The sequence below is a fragment of the Pinus tabuliformis genome, chromosome Q (assembly GCF_031772625.1).
Source record: "Pinus tabuliformis cultivar Carrire ecotype Pingquan chromosome Q, CPIR1, whole genome shotgun sequence".
In the NCBI taxonomy this organism is placed as follows: Eukaryota; Viridiplantae; Streptophyta; class Pinopsida; order Pinales; family Pinaceae; genus Pinus; species Pinus tabuliformis.
This window is the reverse complement of record NC_142296.1, coordinates 1,116,830,412-1,116,855,162: the sequence shown is the minus strand read 5'-3', so window position 1 is coordinate 1,116,855,162 and position 24,751 is coordinate 1,116,830,412.

Sequence of the window (24,751 nt, the reverse complement as noted above, 5' to 3'; positions counted from 1 at the left end):
TCTCAAAAGAAAATTCATTGAATCAAGTGTGATCAGCCAAACAATCACACTCTTGTCAGTTTCAGAGTCCAATCCTGGGCACACTGACTGGTTTAACCACTAAATCATCCACTTTATATACAAATGCATTAATCACACTGCTTAATTACACTTGGCCTTCTAGGTTCAGACATCCCCTTCTCTGACCAACAATCTTTCAGGTGATTCATATTTCCAAGGCCTTCATGGAAATCAAGGGAACAAGCCTACAAATCTTGTGCTTCATGCTGTTGTTATCCCAATAGCTGAAATACTAGCAACACAACAACCTTGGTTAGTCTTTATATGATCTATTGCATAAATACTTCAGCCTAATGCAACTAAACAACATGCATTCAACACACATTCGTGCATATACAACACATAACTTTCACATCGACTTTAATATCATAAATACAACAATGAGGGGGTTAAAGAAATTGTCTTGCTTAATTTCTTCCATAGCAGGATGTCCATAGTTGTATGGTTTCCAGGTTGTTCCCCATTATTCATGCCTAATTTAACAATCACATGTACCTCCCGTAATTGTTATGATTACAGTTGTGCCTATTTCCACTGTCATGTCATACTAGAAACTAATTATTCAATCCTTTTGATGTAACTTCCCTTATTACTGTAAAGGTCATCATGACTTTGTAACCTTCTAGGGCATTTTATTCAATATTTCCTTCTCAAATTCCAAATTTGGGTTCACAATCTTGATCTTCCAATCATTAGCTTTCCATTGACTGTTTATTTTCCCATTTAAGATTCCTAGGCTTGAAGATATGCCCTCTAGAAGTCTTAGGTGAGCTACCAATTTTCCAATACTTGTAACTTCCCCTGAGATTTTTCGTCACAAATGTCACCTAATTTCAAATTTATGGTTTTCCAAAATGTTGTTATCCTCAATGGTTTCTATTGACTACTTATTTGCATCATTTCAACCTTTGGGCTGTAAGTTATGCTCTATAGAATGTCACAACCTGCTAGGCCATTTTTGGCCCCCTTAGGACTCTTCTAACTTTTCCTCAATTTTTTACATAATTTATAGCCTCATATTAAAATTCTAGGTAGATCATGGCAACCTTCTCCCAATTACCTTTCGAGTGACTGATCATAAGCCAAAATATGATAACTGAGCTAAAAGTTAGAGCCCCATCAATTATGTCCTCTTTTTCACCATTCCTTCCATACGTGAAATTCAAATCTACTTGCTTTAAAAACTTGGCCTATAACTGCCTTCATTTTGTTGATCGTTGGCATATAGACTGCTTACATTTCAACGAGATGTTTCTGCCTCACTAAACTTCTTCAAGCTCCTCATTAAAGGCAAATTGGTTTATTGTCCCTTCCTTCCTATGGCTATAGGCATTTTTTTTACCTAATATATATAAACCCATTAAAAACACAAAAAGAAACCTACAACTAATGGACTCGTGGTTGCATCAAAGCCCCGTACAATAAAATATATTATATTACCAACATATTAAATCCCTCACTTTTCTCAGAGAACATATTATGTATGCCTTTTAAAATTATCCACCTTTTTATATTTTAAGATTTTACTTTTATTTATAGTTTACTTTATGTTATTATATATATATATATATATATATATATATATATATATATATATATATATATATATATATATAATACTACCTAAGTACCCACGGGGGATTTGAACCAGTGACCTATCGCAAGGAGTGCCTTAACAGTATACCCATTCACCGTCAATCCAAAGCCCCGTGGGCAATGTAATTTATATTGTACATGTAATATAAATTTATATTTGATGATGTAATGAAATATAAATATAAATTACATTTACCAAACATAACCCCACTCTATGCATATAAATCAACATGAAAACTCGTTTAATCGTGGGCACTTTGTGGGTCTCAAACATAAAATCTTCCAATTAGGCTAATACTCTCAGGCCAATTCTTAATATTAATCATTTTATCAAATGAACAAAATTTGTAATGCAATAAATTAGCATTTGCATGAAGAGGTGTAAAGCAAAGCCGATAAGAGTAGTGGGTGATATGGAAGTAAGTAAAAGTAATATTTGAGTAAAATGCTAAATATGTGTTGTACGACTCAACAACCTCCCATTATAGTAAATAACAGAATTAATAAAAAATAAATACCGTTTTAAAATTTAGGTTATAATCCAAAAATTCATAATAAGATAAGGAAATCGTAGTTTTAAGATCCCAAAAAACTTAATTAAAAAGAGAGATAAAGTTTAGGTTTAACTTTAAAGCCTAGATGCAAAGGTACTATATCGAAACATCCTAAAAGTTCTTTTTAAGAAAAATGGTGATTAAAACTTTTCCCAAATAAATTTCAAAGGTTTGAAGACCCATGTTGTTAGCACAGCCATAGTTAAGTCAACCTCTACTGGAATCATTTGTCATGTATTTTGATCCACTGTCTCAAATCGAAGAATCCCATTTATCGGAGTTTTATATATGGTATGTCTCAAAAAACTCTGATATCGTTATACTGTTGACCTCCGATAGCCCACATCATACCGTTTCATATATCGTAAGTTCTCCCAGCGGACCTGATTTGGAATTTAAGTGATTTATTATATGATCGAGTCCACTGCCATTTATTGGTATTTTTATGCCGACAATTCCAAAAAACTTCGATATCCATTTAACACGTAGATTTGATAAGAAATTTAACTGTCATGTATCTTAACAAGTCCTTCCCATGTAATTACCACATTAAATGATAAGCTAGGTGTGGTTTGAACGGAGCAATGCAGTCTTGAAATGGACTGCATATTTGGTCAATTTTGATTTTATTTCTACAACTAACAACATGCCAAGAATGTGTTTACACAATTGAGAGATAAGTTCCCAAAGTATTATTGCAGATCTAGTTGTTTAAAACATTTTGTTCGTTTTTTGAATATACCAGTGCATAGAAGTTCTACGGTAAATGAAATGTGTGTAAACTAAGCACTTCATTGCATTTTATATTGAGTTATTTGGAAAAATCCATACTGATATATTAATCAACAAAGATTTGAGAACAAGTAGCAGCTAGAAGGACTTATTAATCAAGAAAGTTTTAGAACAGGTAGCAACAACAAGGGTATAGAAAGCCTTAACTGTTTAAAGGAATTTAAATGGTATAGAAAAAGATTTAGAATAAGGAAAATTTGACAAGAGTAATTCTTATTTTAAATACTATCGAGTCCACACAATATACTAGAAATGATAGATAAATACATAGAACATGCCATTGGAATGAATATTGGGCATGCTTCCTTTCAAAAACAAATATCAACATTCACATTTCATGGGGAAGTATCTATGTGACAACTGTAGAGTTATTTTACTTTCCTACTTTATATTATTTTACGAATCTTTATTTATGATTTTTTTTGAAGGTGGTCCCTATGGAATTAGATGGTTTTGGTTGTAGGTTGGTGTTAAGAGACAGGCCAAAAATGTTATTGGGCTTCTACATTATGTCAGGCAATATGATCTAAGGCATGTTACGATGGAGCAATCGGGTGCGCAACACGTATCGAAATCAAAGGTTTCAAAGTGACAAGGATTCAAAAGTTTTGATATGGCGGATGCGATATTACATTGAAGTTGTTATAATAAAGGCAATCGAGTCTGTAAGACATATTACAATCGGAGATCGGCAGATCTAAGGGGAGGTCTCATTCCAAATCCTCGATTAAGGATGGATGCGATTTTATATTAAATATGTTCCGATAAAATTAATCGGGTCCGAAGGCAAACGATATCGCAAGTTTTAGTAGCGTAAGCATCTGATTTCCCCGACAAACATTTCCAATAAAGTTGACGTGTATCTAAGCCCATGTGGATCCACGTTGTGTCAATTAATGGCGAAATGCAATGAATTTATGGTTTTTGATATTCTAAATGCTTTCATTAATACTAACGATTGCCGAATATTTGGCTTATAAAAATCTTGGATCCATCCATAATTGGTCATTTGCTCTAAGTTATTTGATGTAAGTGTAGTCGTTGGCCAATATTTGTGTTTTTTCCTCGTAGGCTAGTCCCGATAAGCAAAATTCAGCAAAAATGTCTTAATATAAACATTTTTGTTTGCACTATTGTAGTTTTAAAGAAGTCTTAATAGAAAGAAGAACCATTGTGATTCTACGTATGAGAAGAGTGAATGTGTATCGCGTTCTATTATCTTTATGTTGATGCTATGTTTATGAGTTGAATTACTGCTTTATTTCAACTTTGCCATATATGTTATTGGATGCGATTGGACCATTATCACGATTGATGTGTTTTAATTGAAATCTTTTAAGTATATAGACAAACAACAATATCATATATGTGCAGTGCTTTATATCAACTAATGTAATTAACTATTTAATTAAAACAACTATCATTACTCGTTTTATATTCATTAATGGTTTGATGATCTAGATTATAATTCTATAAGTGAAAAGATCTGTAAGTCACATATGTTAATGATACATTGTCCTTGGATAGATATTACGAGGCTTTGTTTATATATTTTTTTTAGTTTGATATACATTCATTAGCTTCACATTCATATATCCTTCACTCATCCATGACCGTTGTAGTCTCTCATACCATTAAGTATAATATAATTGTGGAACACATGAAGAAGGTTAAGGGCAACATTTCTTTCTATGATGTTAGTAAATTGAAACAACAGCAAAAACTTTTATCTAAAGAGTTTAATGCAATTTTTGCATCTCCTTTTCATTTCTTAATTCCTTAAAAGGATACAATTTTAAGAAATTGATATTAACATTTTGAATATTTTATCCTTTCATTTGGTTCCCATTTCTGCTATATATAGTTAATTTAAATTTAAGTTTGAAGTGAAAAGTTACATAAGAAGAAACTGGATGCAAAAAAAGGGAATATTTGGGAAATAATGTAGCTTAAATTAGAATTAGAATTAGAAGTAGAATTGTACAAATCTACAGATAATTTTGTTGTTGTTGATAATTAACATTCAACAAGGATGTTGATGGTAATTAACTTCTTTTTATAACTTTATCAGATCGTAAATTGGATGTGATATTATTTTGAATGAATTGCATACCCATATTTAGTCCGTGTATTGGAGATCTAAACAAATAAGAGGTCTTGTGATATCACACACCGAATATCTAAACAAATCGGAGATCAAAGGTAGCACTATATCGACGATCAGAGGTTTGGAGGGGCAGTACATTAGCAAAATGCCGATATGTAATTTCTCTAATATGATTTCATTATATAAGATGTGCGTTATATTTTTTTTGCGAACTTTGATTGAAAGGTTTTCAAAGTATCAGTTAAATATTGCGACAATGTGTTATTACTCAAAGGGCCCATTTAATGTTGGTTCAATATAAAAGGGTTAAATTCGGACAGGAATATAAGTCTTGGACTCGGGGGCTATTTGTTTCATTTATTCTAATTAATGAATAATAAAAAGAAACTTTAAAAATAAGATTAAGTCAAATTGAAAAATAAAACAAGACAACATAACGAAAAGAGGAATAGTGAATGATCCAAAAGTCAATTGCAAATACATAGCGGTGCCCATTAGTATTATGATAATAATACAGTCAAAATGGGGGTGTTGTATTTTTCACCACAATAGTTTGGAAAGCTTGTTCATAGTAGCTTTTGAGTCCTTTTGCTATCTGGAAAAATGGCTTCCAACTTTTAGGGTAAGTTAGTTCTTAGACAACTGAAAAGAGATTTTCCAATAAGGGGCAACATATTTGTTTTTTGTTTCTTCCTGTCAAGCATTTTAACTAAGTTTTTCAGTAACTATTTGTAAAAGAAAAAAACTATTATGAAATTGAATTAAAATTATGCTTACTCAAATGAAATTAGAAAGGGCTAGATGGAGCGATCAGACTGTAGGTGGCTATAAAGACTTTGATGCTATCATGGATTCCTCTGTTTGCCTACGTTTGATGTAAGCATATCCTTGGATACGGGAGTAGTGACCGAAAGAAATGGTGGAGAGATGTGAAGATCAACCAAGGTGAAAACTCTAGATATGGCAGTGAATGTTAAGCCTTGTCGATCTGTGTTGCCAATGTCCATTGTCGCCTTTGGTAATGTCATCCCTTGCAATTTATGTATTGTCAAACCCCATGCCATTCAAAGTGGAAGTTTCCTGCGAGAGCCTCGTGTTATTGGGGGAATTGGAACATAATATGGGTTCAAGGCATCCCATGGAGGGCCTTTGTATTGGAAGAAGTCAACAACAAAAAATGATGGTAATTGAGGGGGTTTTGATCCAGGTGCATAGAAAATGGAAACTAATTTTCCAAGTGCTCCGTTGACAAGACTTGCTTCAACCCACAAGTTACATGTGAGGAAAACCTGTTGTTCATTGCAAATAAGAACTTTTTCATCCAAATTTTCATCATCTTCGTGTGTACCAGTAAGATGGTGGTTCCTTTTCTCTGCGTATCATCGTGCAATTGGCATCTTCAATTTTTTTAGCATTTGTTTGTTATGCAATGTGACAACTAGTTTGGTTGGATATAGGTGGATTACATTGTCTATTTCCTGCTACTTATCGTTTGACAAAATGGAATTTTCTCTTGACATGAGAAGGTTCCAATCTTTGATTGTTGGTGTTGCATTTCTGAGATTCATGAGCAATTGGCAGAATGCAATCTGAAGAGGGTTAGTCCCTTGTTGATGAAAGATTGTAGTTAGTGTGAAGACTGTGTCAAAGGTGTGCCAAAGGGCATTGTCGCGCGATGTTCCAACATACATCGAGATGTCCTTCACAGGAGGTAGTTGCCTAAGATCACCAACAAGTATGATAGACCGATTGTCGAAAGGGACATTTTGATAGGAAGGAAATACCTCCCTTAAACAATTGTCTATGCGTGAAAGAAGTTTAGGCCCAATAAAGCTCATTTCATCAATTAAAATGTATTTGATGTGACAAAGTTTTTCTTGGAGATGCAGAAGTGGTTGGCCCTCAAGAGGATGCATTGAGACTAAAGGAATGTGAAGGGAAGAATGGATTGTAAGTGCCTTTATGTTAAACACTGCAACACTTGTTGGAGTGAGTAGGAGAAATGGACTTGAATTGGGAGCAGATTCAACAAGAAATATATCTCTTAGAAAATCAATTAAATGAGACTTCCACGTGCCAGCAGTCTCTTGGATCAACATTCTACATGGAGGAATGGAGGAAGTGGTCCTAAAGTGGGTAAGGACAATGGTGGAAGCAACTTGCTGGGTGGGCGATAGTGAGATGAGCGAGTGAGGAATTGGAGTGGGGCTAGAATGGATTTGGGTGGATGAGTGAATGAAGTCTATAAAACATATGGTTGTCTCTTGCAAAGGGACAGAGATGGTAGTATGGGCCCAATTGTGGTTAGAGTAAAATTCACAATGTTCAAGCATGTCAAGGTCATCAATTTTCATGTTGTTTCCAAGGTGTAGCTGAGAAAGGAATTGTCATTCGTTGATGTATATGGATTCAAGGGGGTGTGGCACGTAATTAGAGGAGGTGTCACTATAGCTAGGGGAAGATGAGGCTTCAAGGGATTGATGAACATACCATGAAACATATGCATATGTGTTTTTTTCCCAATGCGAAATTATTGTTGCATCGGTGGAGCCAATGTTTGATGGGAGTGTGCGGAAAGGGGAGTATAGAAGTAGTTCACTCTAGCAGAAAGAAGCATAGGATGTATCAGTAGGAGAAGGGATCAAGGAATAGCAAGGGAGGTGTTGGGTTGTGTTATATTCTTTCCACGACTAGCCCATGTAGTTAATTGGGTGGTTAGAGGGGGGGCGGAGCCCCCCCTTCATTGCGGCAATTGCGTAGTGGGGGGGCTCATAGGGGTTTGAGGGGTGCAGGTAACCCCACTCTATGGGGTCTGAGGCAGCGCCCCGGAAAATTTTGGTTTTGGAACCTATGTTAGGTTGGGCAGACCCACCTATGGTTTTGTGCATGATTTTCACACATGTTTTTGGACGCAATGGTTTTCGGTCCATGGTTTTGGATGCAATGGTTTTTGGTCCATGGTATTGGATGCTTCGGCATGTATAAATATGTATTATAACATTGAAAGGAACATAATGAAAAATCAAGCTGGTAGTCCCGGTTTTGGGATCCAGGGGAAAATCTCTCTGTATATGTGTTTTATGTGTTATGCTCTCGCATTGTTTATTTTATGTGTTTTAGAATTCGTATGCAAATAATCTCTGTATGGGGTTAAAAACTACATTTGATATCAGAGTTATTTTGGCTTCAAGGGGATGCCTTTGTTGCTGAGGGGTTTCACTCAGGCCTGTGGTAGACCCTGTTCAGTGGGAGATCTGCGAGATCGATTCTGGTGGTGAAAGAAGATGGCGAGTAGTGGAAAGATAGAGATCGAGAAATTTAATGGTCAAAGTTTTGAGTTGTGGAAACTCAAGATGGAGGATCTGTTGGTGGATAAAGATCAGTGGATCGCGGTAGATCTGGGTACTAAAACAACGAGAGTGTCCAATGAAGAATGGAAGAATTTGGATCGGAAGGCAAAGAGCACAATACGATTGTGTGTCTCAAATTCAGTATTGTTGAATGTATAAGAGGAAGCTACGGTGAAGGCTTTGTGGGACAATTTAGGGACTTTGTAACAATCTAAGTCTCTGGTGAATAAACTATTCCTATGGAAAAAGTTGTATAACCTGAGGATGAAAGATGGAAACTTGGTGAAAGAGCATCTGAACGCATTTAATACTGTGGTAAGTCAGTTAGCATCTTTTGATATTAAAATTTCAAATGAAGATAAGTGCATCAGTTTGTTGTGTTCTCTACCAGATTCATGGGATAGTATGGTTATTGCAATAGGTAGCAATGCAACTGCCTTGCAGTTTGATGAAATAGTCTCATCCTTGCTGACGGAGGAGATGAGATGGAAAAATATGGAGAGCCAGAATGGTGATGCCTTGTCTGTACGAGGACGGTCCCAGAACAAAAACAAAAATAAGTCATCGAGTGGGAGATCTAAATCTCCAGTAAAACCTATAAACGTGGTGTGCTGGAAATGCAGATAGGAAGGGCACTACAAAAGGGACTGTAAATCTAAAGCTCCTGATAAAGGAAAGGGATCTGATGATTCTCCTTCTACAGAGGCGAAAACCACCTCAGATGAAGGTGGGGATGTGTACTTGGCTTCTTCAAGTACACATGTAGATCATGAGGCATGGTTGATTGACTCAGGTGCATCCTTTCACTTCACTCCCCATAGAGAGTGGTTCTGTGAGTATGAGAAATACGATGGTGGTGATGTCTTCTTAGGGGATGATAGGAAGGCTAGAATCGTTGGTCATGGAAAAGTAAAGTTGAAGTTGCAAGGTGGAAGGGTCAGAACACTTCCAGGTGTTCTGCATATTCCTGCATTGGCCAGAAATTTGATTTTTGTAAGCAAGTTGGATGGTGCAGGTGTAAAAAAAGTGTTCGAGAAGGATACCTGCAAGATGGTTTAGGGTGCACTAGTATTCATGCAGGGAGTTCGGATTGGAACTCTGTACAAGTTGCAAGGTAGCACGATCGTTGATGGGTGCAACAGTTCTGTGGTTCCTGGAAGCGGAGTAGAAAATCTAGTGGTCTCTGGAGAGAAGACCATGTTGTGGCATCAAAGGCTTGGACATATTGGAGAGAAGGGCCTTCGAATACTTCATGGTAAAGGTATGGTAGAAGGTATGAGTAATAGCTCTTTGGATTTTGATTTCTGTGAAAATTGTGTATATGGGAAGCATAATCGGGTGAGTTTCCCCTCTCGTGGTAAGAGGGCGATACATATATTAGAGCTTCTACATAGTTATGTGTTTGGACATGTGAAGGTTCCATCACTGGGTAAGTCTGTGTACTATGTATCATTTATAGATGACTTCTCAAGGAATACATGGATATATTTCCTTAAGAAGAAATATGAAGTCTTTCACAAGTTTAAAGAATTCAAGGCTCTGGTGGAAAACCAGACAGAGAAGAAGATAAAGGTGTTGAGGACAGATAATGGTGGAGAGTTTTGCAGTAAGGAATTTGAAGAATTTTGTAAGAAGTGTGGTATAGCACGACATAAGACTACTCCATATACACCTCAGCAAAATGGAGTTGCAGAAAGAATGAACAAGACATTGATGGAAAGGGCAAGAAGCATGCTCAGTGGTGCCGGGTTAGGACAGGAATTCTGGGCAGAGGCGGTGGAGACAGCATGTTACCTGGTCAGCAGATCACCTTCATCAGCGTTGGAGGATAAAAATCCACAAGAGGTATAGACTGGTAATAAACCCTCTCTTTCACATCTGAGGGTATTTGGATGTGATGCATATCTACATGTTCCAAAGGAGAAACGAACCAAGTTGGATAGTAAATCTGAAAAGTGCATCTCTATTGGGTATAAGGATGGTTTAAAGGGTTATAATCTTTGGAACCCAGTAACAAGGAAGGTTGTGTACAATCGAGATGTCATGTTTAGAGAGGTGAAAGATGTTATTGAACATGAAGTCCAACCAAAGGAACCTGAGAAGATAGAGTTTGAGCTAAAGGAGGAAGAATTAGACTCTACAGCAGAGGAGGAATCAGAAGATGAAGAGCCATAAAATTTAGGTGTGAGAAGATCAGTTCGAGAAAGAAGGCATCTAGAAAGGTATAGTCCATTTGCTTTCTGTTCAAATTTTTCTTTATCTATTACTGATGATGATCCCAAAACTATGAAGGAAGTAGTAGAGTCAGAGGATGGAAAACTCTAGAAAGAGGCCATGGTTGATGAAATGGCATCTTTGCACAAAAATGAGGCTTGGGATCTGGTGGAGTTGTCGGCTGGAAGGAAACCCATTGGCAGCAAATGGGTGTTCAGGAAGAAGACAAATGCAGAAGGAAAGGTGGAGAAATACAAGCTCGGTTGGTAGAAAAAGGTTATTCCCAGGTGCCGGGAGTTGATTTTGGTGATATTTTTTCTCCGGTTGCCAAGGTAACTTCTATTAGAATACTTTTATTTGCTATTGTTTCTTTTGATTTTGAGGTAGAACAGATGGATGTGAAGACAACATTTCTTCACGGGGATCTGGAAGAGGAAATCTACATGAAGAAACCTGAAGGCTTTGCGGTGAAGGGTAAGAAAGAATTGGTATGCAAGTTAAAGAAGTCTCTGTATGGGTTAAAACAGTCACCAAGGATGTGGTATCAGAAATTTGATACATTTATACGGGGACTTGGCTTCACCAGAAGCAAAGCAGATCATTGTGTGTATTTTAAATTAATTGGTGATCGTGTTGTTTATTTGGTCTTGTATGTGGATGATATGTTGCTGGTTGGAAATGACAAAGAAATTATCCAGGATTTGAAGACCAAATTGTCCTCCAAATTTGACATGAAAGATCTTGGTGCTGCAAACTATATTTTGGGCATGGAAATTAAAAGAGATCGGGCAAAGAGGAAGCTCTGGTTAAACTAGAGGAAGTATGTCGAGACAATATTGTAGAGATTTAATATGCAGGATAGTAAACCGGTGAAGGTTCCTATTCCTGTAGGTGTAAAGTTATCTGCTGAACAGTGTCCCAAGACACAAGAAGAGGAAGAGGACATGTCCCGTGTTCCATATGCAAGTGCAGTCGGTAGCCTGATGTATGCAATGGTCTATACTAGACCAAACATTGCACATGCAGTGGGAGTATTGAGTAGGTTTATGTCAAAACCAGGAAAGGAGCATTGGACAACAGTGAAGCGGGTTTCCAGGTATTTGCATGGCACTAGTGATTATGGTTTGTGCTACCAAGGAAGACCAAGATTGGACAGAGTATTTGATATTCGTGACTTTATTGATGCAGACTAGGCTGGAGATCTGGATCAGAGAAGATCTACAAGTGGGTATGTGTTTAACCTATTTGGAGGTGCAATCAGTTGGATGAGTAAGAAACAATCTGTAGTGGCACTATCAACTACAGAGGCAGAATACATGGCAGCCACTCATGCAAGCAAGGAAGCAGTTTGGTTGCAGAGATTGTGTTCAAGTATGGGGTTAGTACAGGGAGCTACAAGGATAGACTGTGACAACCAAAGTGTGATTTTCTTGGCAAAGAACCCTGCATATCATTCAAAAACAAAGCACATTGATGTTCAGTATCACTTTGTGAGGGAATGATAGAAGACAAAAAGGTGTTGTTGGTAAAGCTAGACACTTTGAAGAATACTGCAGATGCATTGACAAAATCTGTGAGCTTTGAGAAGTTCTCTTGGTGTAGAGAAACAATGGGCATCGCAGGGCTGGATAAATGACTAAGCTCTCTTTTGGCCCCCTATGGAAAGAAAACAAGAAGTGGGATAATGTTGGGTTATGTTATATTCTTTCAATGACTAGCCCACATAGTTAACCAGGGGGTTAGAGGGGGGGCTGAGCCCCCCCTTCATTGCACTAATTGCATAGTTTGGTGGGGGGGGGGGGGGGGTCACAGGGGGTTTGAGGGGTGCAGGTAACCCCACTCTATGGGGTCTGGGCGGACCCACCTATGGTTTTGTGCATGATTTTCACACATGTTTTTGGACGCGATGGTTTTCGGTCCATGGTTTTGGACGCGATGGTTTTTGGTCCATGGTTTTAGACGCGATGGTTTTCGGTCCATGGTATTGGATGCTTTGACATGTATAAATATGTATTATAACATTGAAATGAACATAATGAAAAATCAAGTTGGTAGTCCCGGTTTTGGGATCCAGGGGAAAATCTCTGTGTATATGTGTTTTATGTGTTATGCTCTCGCATTGTTTATTTTATGTGTTTTAGAATTCGTATGCAGGTAATTTCTGTACGGGGTTAAAACCTACAGGAGGACATGAAAAATCTTGCAAGGATTTATTTGTTTCCATTGGTTATGTTTTTGGTGAGCAGAGAAGGACCAGGAACATGCAGCATCAAGAAGAGTTAGTGTTTCAAGCGAAGGAGGTCTATTCATGTATGCTACAACGAAGGGCAATGTTGGAAGGGGGAACCTAGACCATGAGAAACACGTCGAAAAATAGTTCGAGTAACATTGAGGGAAACAAATGCACGGCTAGAAAGTGAAAGGGGTGGTTTTTGTAGCATGTGGCATGTTTCTATGCGTCGATGTCCCTATCGGCAATTATTTCTGTTAAAATTTTCCAGACAACACTAACAATAGGTGCTTCGGGGTGAACATCCTGCGAGATACATGACAAAATTTGTCGATAACTTTATGAATTTGTCTCCAGCTTTGCTGCATATTTCGCGATGTAGCGGAGAACAACATGCCGAGACAAAACGGGTTGGCAATTGATGTTTTCTCTCCATATGGATAACATGGCAGAGTTGTGTACATTTAACTTGTCATCATTATGAGCTGGGACATATTTCTTTCATCCATTGTCATCAATCATCAAAGAGGAGGTGGCATTCAAATCCCATGGAACTCCATAGCAGCAAACAAAAGTAGTACATTTTTTGAAAAGATATGAATACGGGTGGCTGTTTGTATGCCATTGAATGCAATTAAGAAGATCCTCGTAGCCCTGAAGGCGATAGGATGCAAATATCAATGGTGATGGGAGGATGCATGGGTCATGCTTTATAGAGATGTGTACATAAGGTGCATGTTGTTTAGCAGGCCAAGGATTCTAAGTAGAAATGTGTTCATCGAAATACGACTTCGCTCTATCCACCGCACCTTGGTCATCCCAATCAAGGTTGTCCATATCAGGTGCGTTTTCCAGCCAAAGGAAACCATGTATGTGTGCAGAGCCCTTATGTTGCCACTCATACCTACAAAGATGAGAAAGGAAATTTTGTGAGGCGAGTGTACATCTAGGAAAGAACACAAAAAGGGAGAAGGATGGCCAGGAAAAAACCTGCACCATAAGTCCTTTGCATGGAAACCTTTTTGCAAGACCTCTTCAAGGAATATTGTGAATCAACAATGAATGTACTACACTGCAAGATGTGGATTTTTTATTAAATTGTTTAATTTCAATCAATGCATCTTTGATGAATCCAGGGGGGGTCCGCCAAGCATGACCATGTGCATGTCATGCCATTTGGTGTCAGCTACACTAAGGGTGAAGAAGAGAGTAGGGCTACCTATTTGTACAATCATATTAGTGAGTTCACCTCTGCATTTGCTCCAGAAAGAGCGTGTCCCTCTAAGGCCTGACCCGAAGTGCATAATCTGGTCAAGAACCATGGAATCAGGCATGTCATCGAGGGGTGCACGAATGTCTGCAACGGTCATTGGAAAGCCCTCTTCAAGGTTTATTTTCATCAAAATAGCGGCAATTGCTTGATTATGATGCTACAACATAAGATTGTACAAGTAATACCAGAATCTTGGATGTTGGGAAAAGCAATCATCATAGTAGCGTATGCGGTGAACAACATATTCTTGCACTTCAAATTTTCTAAGATTTGGTTGACCAATCATGGAAACCCCTGTTAGGAAGAGTGTGGGGAACACCATAGAAAATAGGCCTTCTGTGGTATATTCATTGATAGCGGAGCGGGAAACAGAGGGCCATGAAAGTGAAGTAGTGGAATTAGGATGGGGAGAGTGTAGGTAGTTGGATATTTCTTCAAGCTCAATATGGGAATTTGGGAGTGTTGATACAAAAGAGGATGGTTGGAGGTTTGTTGGGGTGGGATGTGCAGGAATTTTATCATCAAAATTAGGGAAGGCAAGTCATGGTTCAGGAGAGGAGGGGGTAATGCGATGGACGAGAGAAGACATATCGGTAGGGTGAGTCGGCAAGGAAAATATTGTAGCTTGGTTTAGATGGACATCCTTGTAATAGGGATCATGGGCTATCTTGTACTCTAAAGCTGAAGAAACACTTGTCCTGCTAACAATGAAATCATATATATTTGTGGTCAAATCCATGTCTAGTAACAATTACGAGGTCCAATTTGGAAACCAAGCATGGTAAAATGTTGGTGATCGTAGTGATGTCTTGGGGGAAACAAATAGTATGACCAATGTATTTGTACTGTCCACCTCGTGCATGGGTGACATGCAATACTAGGTTGATATGTGATATGAGCATTTCCTCTATTTGGGTTAGAGCAACAAGGAAAAACAGTTGGTTGCCAAGGTCTATGTTGTTTTCAAGCGAGAACCAGTGGGTGGATTTTGTAGTTGCACATCGGGAACAATAGAGTTTACCATGTAAGATTTTTTCTTTTCATATTTGGGTATGATTCGTTGCATATGGAGTAGACATGCAAGGGAGAGAGGTCATCTATCCTTTCACGAAATCGATGGTGTGCATGGTTAAGGGAAGGGTTGAGTAAAATATGGGGATGGGAGGGTGAAGCAGGATGAGTCGATGGTGGGGTGTACGATTTATATGTAGAAGAAGTGCTAGTGAATGGAGAAAGTTGAAGTGTAGGTATAGTCAAAGTAGGGAATGTTGAAGGAAATGGGTTTCCAAGTGAAGCTTCAAGATGTTGGGGAAGAGAAACATTACATGGGGGTATACCTAGAAATGTTTGGTTGTTTAGATTAGCTTTATATTTGAGTTGTCTTTGTTTGATGGAGACGTCTTTATTCTGTGCATCAAGGAGTCTCTTGTGAACATTACTTGAGGGGTTTCTAGAAGACGTTGGCATGTCCATCTTAATACAAATATGTGGACACAAGTATTAGTGAATATAGGAGATGGGAAATAGTAGACTTGAGCGCAAAGATAAAGTACATAGCCCCCAAAACCAAAACCTTCATTACTGGTTATATTTTCAAAATAGTGCCTTTTAGCTTATAAAGTAGATGTGTTGTTTGTTAAAGAGGATGCAGTTAATTGGTTGGACAAACCTTTTTATAATAGAGTTTATGTTTCTTTGACATTACGTACTAATGTTGTGTCATTGATTTTTTTTTTTTGTTGAAATCAATCTTATTTCAGCGAATTGTTTTTTGTGGTGCCTGATAACTATTTATCATTGATTTTCCAAATAGATTTAAGGTGAGGAAACAACAATTGTTCATAAAAAGCTGGTGTTTGTATTTAGTTGCATAAAGCACACTTTTTTGTTTTTTGTTAAGCTTGCTGATGAGCCCCGAATTGGGTAACTTATTGGGCTCATTTTGCCTAATTGTTCTTGTTCAATTCTCCATTTTTCATAGATTATGCATGTTTTTCTAATATTTTTATGTTATTTGAACGAATAAGGGTGGTCACTCTACCAAGGAGGCTAATACGTGGTCATTTCAGGTTTTTTGGACAATTTTGGAGCAAAACCAAGCAATTATGGCCCAGGTGACAGCGAAGCTTGAGGTGAGGATTCGTAGGGAGGTTGTTTGTGGCATTAAATGGCCCTTCATCAAAATCTCCACCCTCAACTCTGAGCTCAACAGGCCACCAAAACAAGTTCTAAAGGCAGCCAAGCAGCTTTGGGAAGAGTGACTGTTTACTAGCAGTTGGAACAGCCGAGTCCCTTGAATCTAGGAGGGCTGCTAGCCCCCTCGTATTGTATAAATAAGAAGGCCTCAGCCTTCGTAGTTTACTTTTGGAACTGTTGGTATTTTCACTATAGTGTTGTCCTTTTTCAGCTCGTTTTTCTTAGCTACTGTTGTACAACTTTCTTGTGATGATTATTTTGGAGTAATGAGAAGCAGCTTTACTTGGCATCAGATCTGAGTTCTTTATAGGAGCCTGCAGCTCTTGGGGTTGGGCCCAACCCGAGTGCTAAGGCCTCCTTTATGTATTGATATTTGTTCTTTATGCATTTGCAAAATCATTTCTGTTAAGTAGATTAAATATCGCTGATTAACTAGGTCACTGTTAATGGTTAAAAAGACTTTTTAATGCTCAGATTTCATTGATAGGTTGTTACAGGGAAAAGCTTCAAAAAAGGGCCATAAAAAATCTCTGGTTTCACCTCTCCCTCAGTGGGATCAGGAGTTGGGATCAGGGTGACCTTGCTGCCCACAAAAACACTGATTTTGCTTTGCCATGCAATCACTAGTGTTTGATTTTCATGTGTAGAAGTTGGTTACAAGTTCATACTTTTGCTTGCTTAGCTGCATGAGTTAGTATACATGGTTTCATTTCCGTTCAAACTTCTGTTCATTCACTTTACTGACAGCTAGATCAGATTAGGTTAACGTAACTAGGTCTTTGATTTTTTCAAGTTTTCGTTGGTTCAGTTGGAAAAACGACTTGCAAAGCACCTGTGCCACTTCTCTACCTGCCCATACTCCATCACACCCATCTTCTCCATCCCTCAGCTCAAATTCTAGCCTTACGTTTTCCATTTGCTCACATAACCCTAGTTTTTTGTGCATCATTGCTTCAGTCCTCCTTGAACAAATCCAGCCATCTATATCTGTCCTCAACTCCATCCACCAGGTCCTGGTCCACCTCCAACCCTTATCCTACCTCCATACCCATTCCTTCATCTTTCTCCATCCATCCATCCTCCAAAATCCCATTTTCTGAACATCCTATAGAAAAATTCCAGACATCTTGTAGAAAATCACAGACATCTTGTAGAACCCCTGCAGACTTCCTGTAGAAGATCACGAATGAGGTTTCTTGATAGCCAAACTCTGTGAAACTCTTTGGAAGGGTGTTAGGGACCCCTTCGGCCCTCTCTAAACCTTCCCGACCTCATCCAAGCATTTCCTCTCGCCAATACACCTCTACATAGACAAAAACAGTTAAATCGCATGCATGATACTTATAACAACTTATTCAAAAATACAAAAAGATATTTTTTATTTTATTTTATTTTATTTATTTATTTATTTATTTTTTATTTTTTTTCAGATGTTACTGTAGAAGTAGCTTAGACACATGCATTTTACCTTCTTAGAAGTCAATGACATCTCTTTCAGTAGCTTGCATCCCCTTTCTTGCATCAATAGGGCTAGCCGGTAAAATTAGGGTTTGCTAGGGTTTGCGTTTCCTTTCAGCTTTCGAGTTTCTTTTTGCAAGTAGATTAGCCTTCTTTGAGTTAGCTTTCGTCCATCAATTAAAAAGCTTCTTCTAAGAGCTCATAGAAGTTGGCTTAAGCTCTTAGCGGACTTGGGCCAGCTGATCAAGTGACAGCTGCGGCAAGAGCTAGTACTTGTGCATACAGCACCGTCGCTTCCAAGTTTGTTACGAACTACCGGGTTGATAAAAGTAAAGAAGGGAGTCCCAGAAGTTGCAGCATTATCGCTGCAATACTAGAGCTCACCACATCTTTTTGGCGCCTTTTCCGGGGAAGCGTCAGAGTATTTGTGATTGCTACTTTTCTTCTATTTTCCTACTCTAACCTTCTTCTAAGTAGTTTATTCCAGTTCCATTCTGCAATTTCATTTCTGTAAAAGTAAATTAAACATTTCTTGCTTTCATAGATTAGCCTTTCAATTCCGCAATTTCAATTCTGCAAACGTAGAATAGAATTTCAATTCTGCAAGCGTAGTCTAGCATTTCCTTATCGCAATTTGATTTCAGCAGAATAGATTAGTCCTTTCCTGCTTTCATTTCAATTCCGCATTTTCATTTCTACAAGATAGATCTTAGTTAGTTGCAATTCCATCTGTTTCAGTTTTGCAGGTACAAGCAGAGAAAAAACAAAAGCAACCAAAAATCCTTTCATGCCTCGTAGGAACAGAGATAATACCGGAAAATTCCTACCCAACACCCCCACCACTTCACTGAGTCACCCTTCTCTCTTCTTTGGTGGCAGTGATCCAGAAGAACCTATAAGTGAACCTCCTAAGATATACGAAGATCCTATAACAGAAGAAGAGAAAGAAAACATTCCTTTTGAGACAATGGCTGACAACAGAAATGGTAGAAACGATGACGAGAGAATAGAAGGTACCTTCCCCATCCGAGAGACCAACGGGGACATGAAAATGAAGAACATAAGTCCCTCAGCCTTACCGCATTTCCATGGATTGACCACTGAAGACCCTGATACCTTCCTGTTTGAGTTTGTTGTCCTTTGTCGAACTTATGACTATACAGAAGATGAGCAAAAGTTGAAACTCTTTCCCTCTACCCTCAAGGATGCAGCATTACGCTGGTTCATGGGGTTACCTGGAAACAGTATCACTACTTGGGCTCAGATGCAGCAAGCCTTTAACAACAAATACCAGGATTACTGTAGGTCAAAGGAAACCAAGGGAGAAATCTTTCGGATGACCATGGGAAATGATGAGTCTTTAGAAGACTATGAGGAAAGGTTCCAACTTAGCTATAAACGGGCCAGGTGCACACTTGACCCTGAATCTCTAAAGCTGGTTCTGCTCTGAGGAGTCCCTGAAGATATCCTAGATACCCTTCACATGCTAACTGGAGGAGACATTTACCAACTACCTTATGAGGACATAGAGACTGTGTTTAGAAACCACTCTAGGGCAGCCCGGAAAAGAGGTAGGGGAATCCACTTTCAACTAGTACTACCTTCTCCAAGCATGAGTTTGCTAATCAGATGGAAGACCTCAAAAGTGAGATGAGACAGATCATTTCCATGCAACTTGATACTTTCTAAATCCAACAAAAGAAAGAGGAAGCTGAGAGGGCTTTGGCCATTTTCTGTCCCAGATGTACGAGGAAGCACCTTAAGAAAGAGTGTCCATTGCACTCAGTAGAGGTATGTTTTGTTTGTGAGGAGAACCACCCCAAAAACCAATGCCCAACCTTGCCCGGATTCAAAGCCATGTACCAAGGGACTGAGGTACCCATTGAAACTCTCTACTTCCTCAACCAAAGGAGGCCGCATGGACCCAAACCTTACCAGCAGGGGATGCAAGGGACATCCCAAGCTTATTATAGCCCCAACCAATCTGCTCACATTCCTTCTTGGGGTCCCCCTGCTCATCCTTCCTGGTCTGCACCTCCTCCGTGGTCCTATCCACCTCAATACCATACTCAACCCATTGCTCATTCGTTTCACTCACATGTCCAGCCACAGCCTCAGTGGAATGCACCTCAACTGGGGAGGAGGCCCCAATACAACTCTCCTCCCGCCATTCTGCCTCCACCACCAGCTCAGCCACAACCATTACCTCCTGCTCAACCACAACCATTACCTCCTGCTCCTCCAAGACAACCCCAGATGCCTGCTCAACTGAACCCGAACCCCAACAACCGACAGGCCCAGCAGGTATACACTGGGGAGACAACATGTCCTACCTATGCTGTGGAGATCCAGGAGATCAACCTGCGATCCGGGAAGACCCTTCCAGATCTCCAACCTCCTCCCCCAGAGGGCGAGGAAGAGAAACAGGAAAGTGAACCCAAAGCCATTCCACCCTTTCCTGAGCGACTAACAGTAACCACGCAACCAAACCCAGAGGAGACTGAACTTCTGGGAGAACTGAAACAGTTGTGTGTGAAAATACCACTTCTCCAGGCCATCAAAGATGTATCGATATACAAAAAATTGATTAAGGAGAAGTGTTTCAGGCACCTAGGCAGGAGAAAGAGAGATGCCTCAACTATCAATGTTATCGGACAACTGTCCGATCTAATGTTGGGGCAAGTAATCTGTCCAAAGTATTTGGACCCTGGGAGTCCTGTAGTTGATGTCCACATCAATGGCATCATAATTCCCCATACCTTAATTGATCTAGGGGCTGCCATTAATGTGATGACCAGGGACACCATGCTTAAACTCAACCTTCAGAATTCCTTAAGGAAGACCTCGACAATCCTGCAGTTGGCAGATCGCTCCACCGTGACTCCCGAAGGGATTGTGGAAGATGTCTTGGTCTCTGTTGACTCTTGGGAGTACCCTGCAAACTTCTTGGTCCTTCAGCCAAAGGCAAAGCTCACTGGATACCCCCTCATTTTGGGAAGGCCTTGGTTAGCCACTGCGGATGCTTACATCAGTTGCCGAGCTGGAAGCATGACCATCAAGAATGGGCCTATGTCCAAGCAGCTAGTCCTATATCCTCCTGCCCAACCTCTGCTAGAACATGACTTACCACTCTGGTTGGAAGAAGGAGATGAGGATGAGGTCTACTCTACACCATTGTGCACAGTAGAAACCACTAGGGGAGGTCCTCAAACCGAGGATGATTTGATTGAGACTTTGATTCAAAATCCACCTCCCAGTGCACTGTCCTTAGAGGAATTGGTGGAAGATACCCAAGCCAGCACCTCAGTGGACCTCTGTGTGACTGATCCAACCTCTCCCAGAGTTAAGAATGTGGAGTTTGGTCTCGAAAGAACTTTAAAGATCAGCTCTTCCATATCTCCTTCCCAGGAGAAGGAGCTGCGTAGCTTACTGAACAATCATTTAGATGCTTTCGCTTGGAGCTATAAGGAGATGAAAGGAGTCCATCCTTCGGTCTGTATCCATCACATCTACATTAAAGAATATTGTAAACCAGTCAGGCATCCTCAGAGGAGAATGAATCCAGCCCTTAAAGACATTGTCAAAGAAGAATTGCAAAAATTATTGGATGCAGGATTCATCTACCCTATCTCCGATAGTGAGTGGGTCTCGCCTCTAGTGCTTGTGCCCAAAAAGAAAGGGAAGTGGAGAATCTGTGTAGATTATCGAGAACTTAACAAAGCCACCAAGAAAGACCATTTCCCTTTGCCTTTCATAGATCAGGTGTTGGATGGACTGGCAGGGAAGAAGTTCTTCTCTTTCCTAGATGGGTTCAGCGGGTATAACCAGATCCAAATCAGCCCGGAAGACCGAGATATAACCACCTTCACCTGTCCTTGGGGTACCTTTGCCTACCAAGTTCTTCCCTTTGGGCTATGCAACGCTCCTGCCACTTTCTAGAGAGCAGTATTGAGCATCTTTTCTGAGTTGGTCCATGATTCGGTAGAAATCTATACGGATGACTTTACTCCTTATGGGTCCAACTTCCAAGAAGAATTGAATAATCTGGGAAAAGTTCTAACCAAGTGCATTGAGATGAACCTGTCCCTTAGTCCCGAAAAATTTGAATTCCTAATGACCGAAGGGACCGTGCTAAGTCATTCCATTTCTCAGCAAGGATTATAGGTGGACCCCAATAAGATTGCTATCATCCAAAAGGTCCCACCTCCTCAAAAGGTAAGAGATGTTCGGAGTTTCCTAGGCTTAGCAGGATATTATCGAAGATTCATTAAAGACTTCAATAAGCTAGCCTCACCTTTGTTTGGACTCTTAGGGAAAGATGTTGAGTTTAAATGGACTGACAACTGTCAAGGGGCACTGGATGAGTTGAAAGATAAGCTGATGTCCGCCCCGATCTTGAGATGTCCAAACTGGGCCCTACCTTTCGACATCCACATAGATGCCTCGAACAAAGCCATAGGGGCAGCCTTAGGACAAGTTGAGGAGAAACTCCCATATGCTGCGATTAGATATTTAATGAATAAGCCTGATGTCAATGCTCGTATCATTAGATGGTTACTTTTGTTGCAACAATTTGATTTGACAATTGTTGACAAGCCAAGTAAGGAAAATGTTGTTGATGACTTCTTGTCTAGATTGGACTTGCCTGCAGGTGAAGAAGGAAAAGTGGATGACCAGATGCCAGATGAACATCTGTTTGCCATCTCAGTGCTCTCTCCATGGTTTTCTGATATAGCAAATTACTTGGTCTCAGCACAGTTCCCTCCGCATCTATCCTCAAAGGAGAAGAGCAGAATTGTAAGGAAGAGTGCCCCGTTCACTTGGATCGGGGGCAACCTGTTTAAACTTGCCCCAGATCAGATTTTGAGACGTTGTGTTAGGGAGGAGGAAGTCTTTGACATCCTCCTAACCTGTCATGATGGACCTTGTGGAGGCCACTTCGCAGCAAAAAGGACTGCCTTCAAAATTCTACAGGCAGGCTACTATTGGCCTACTCTTCATCAAGATGTCAGAAGATACATCAGCCAGTGTGACCGATGTCAGAGGATGGGGAAACCGACTCCAAGGGATGAAATGCCTCTCCAACCTCAAGTGACCTTCGAGCCATTTTAGAAGTGGGGCATGGATTTTGTGGGTCCTATCAACCCTCCTTCAAAGCAACGGTCTTACATCATTGTGTGCACTGACTATCTGACCAAGTGGGCAGAAACGAAGGCAATCAAAGCAGCAACAGAAGAAAAGGTGGCTGAGTTTCTAAGGGAAAATATCTTCTACAAGTATGGCTACCCAAGAGAGTTAGTCAACCCAAGAGAGTTAGTCACAGATCAAGGAAGCCAGTTCACCTCCAACTTGATTGGAGATTTGCTCGCTCATCACAAGATCAAGCACAAGACTTCCACCCCCTATCATCCTCAAGCAAATGGGCAGGTGGAAGTCACTAATAGAGCATTGGAAGGGATTTTGACTAAGGTTGTGAGCAGCAGCAGAAAGGATTGGGTAGATCGCCTGGTTGAGGCCACCTAGGCCTACAAAACCACTTGGAAGACTACAACCAGTTTCACACCTTATGAGCTGGTCTATGGGAAGAAAGCTTTGTTGTCCATAGAGTTCGAGTACAATACATTAAGGGTGGCAGCTCAGCTGGACCTAGATCTCAGCCATGCTCAACGTGAAAGATTATTGCAACTGAATGGATTAGATGAACAAAGAATGCAGGCCCTCCTCCACTCAGAAGTAGTTCAACTCCAGAGGAAGATATGGCATGATCGGCACCTTAATGAAAAGAATTCCAGCCGGGAGATTGGGTGTTGCTGTATGACTCAAGATACAAGGATTTCAAAGGAAAGATGAGGACAAGATGGTTAGGACCATATACAGTGGAGAAATGCAATGACAATGGTTCAGTCCTTATCAGGACCATTGATGAAGAAGCCATCCCCATGCTTGTCAATGGGCATCAATTGAAAATCTACAAGAAATCCCTTTCAAGGCAGGAGTTCATTGAAACTGTGGAAAAATCAGTGCTGGTAATAGAGCAGGGTTCTGCCTCTTGTTCCAGCCACACCTTGATCATCAAAAAAAAGAAAAAAAGAAAAAGAAAAAGAGGAATAAAAAGATCCTTGGACGAAAACCTCTCTGAGGCGGCTAGGGCAGACAGTGAGGGTGAAAACTTCATGGAGGCGCCCCAGCTATCTCTCAGGAAATAAAGAAATGGAATAAAAAAGATCCTTGGGCGAAAACCTCTCTGAGGCGCCCAGGGCAGATAGTGGGGGTGAAAACCTCATGGAGGCGCCCCTGCTGTCTCTTAAAAAGAAAAAATAAAAAAATAAAAAGAAGCAGGTCTAATCTCTGGAATTATTGCAGGTTGCAGGGAATACAGTGCAGATGAAGAAGGTCGCGCAAAACAAGGACAGGGGTCTGTACCAAGTTACCAGACATCCTCACAGACACTCCCTCCATGGCCACTCACTTTTTCCAGGATTTGGACACATTCAGGTCAAGATTCAACCTCCTACAGGAAGTTTCAGGGCTTTCTACAGGAAGTTCTGCATTTCTACAGGAAACATCCTGTAGAACCTTTGGGCAGGCCAAAATTGACTCTAGAGAGGGATTTAAAGCTTGAAATCTGTTGATGAGGCATGCAGCCACCCCTTTCTTCCATCCATCACCTGTTTCATCTCTTTCCACCGCCATTACCACAATCTGGTCCTGTATTCCTGCACAGTCATGCAAAAAGTCCTGTTTTCCTCAGATTGCAATTTTTTTCCAAGGGACAAATCAAGTACATGAAGGCCCACACACTCTACCTGTTAAAGGTTCATCAAGACCCTTCAATAGTGAATACAACCCTGCTCGTTTCAGCATGCATGCCAGGAGGAGAAACAACTACAGGATTTCCTACAGGAATCCTGTAGCGGCTGA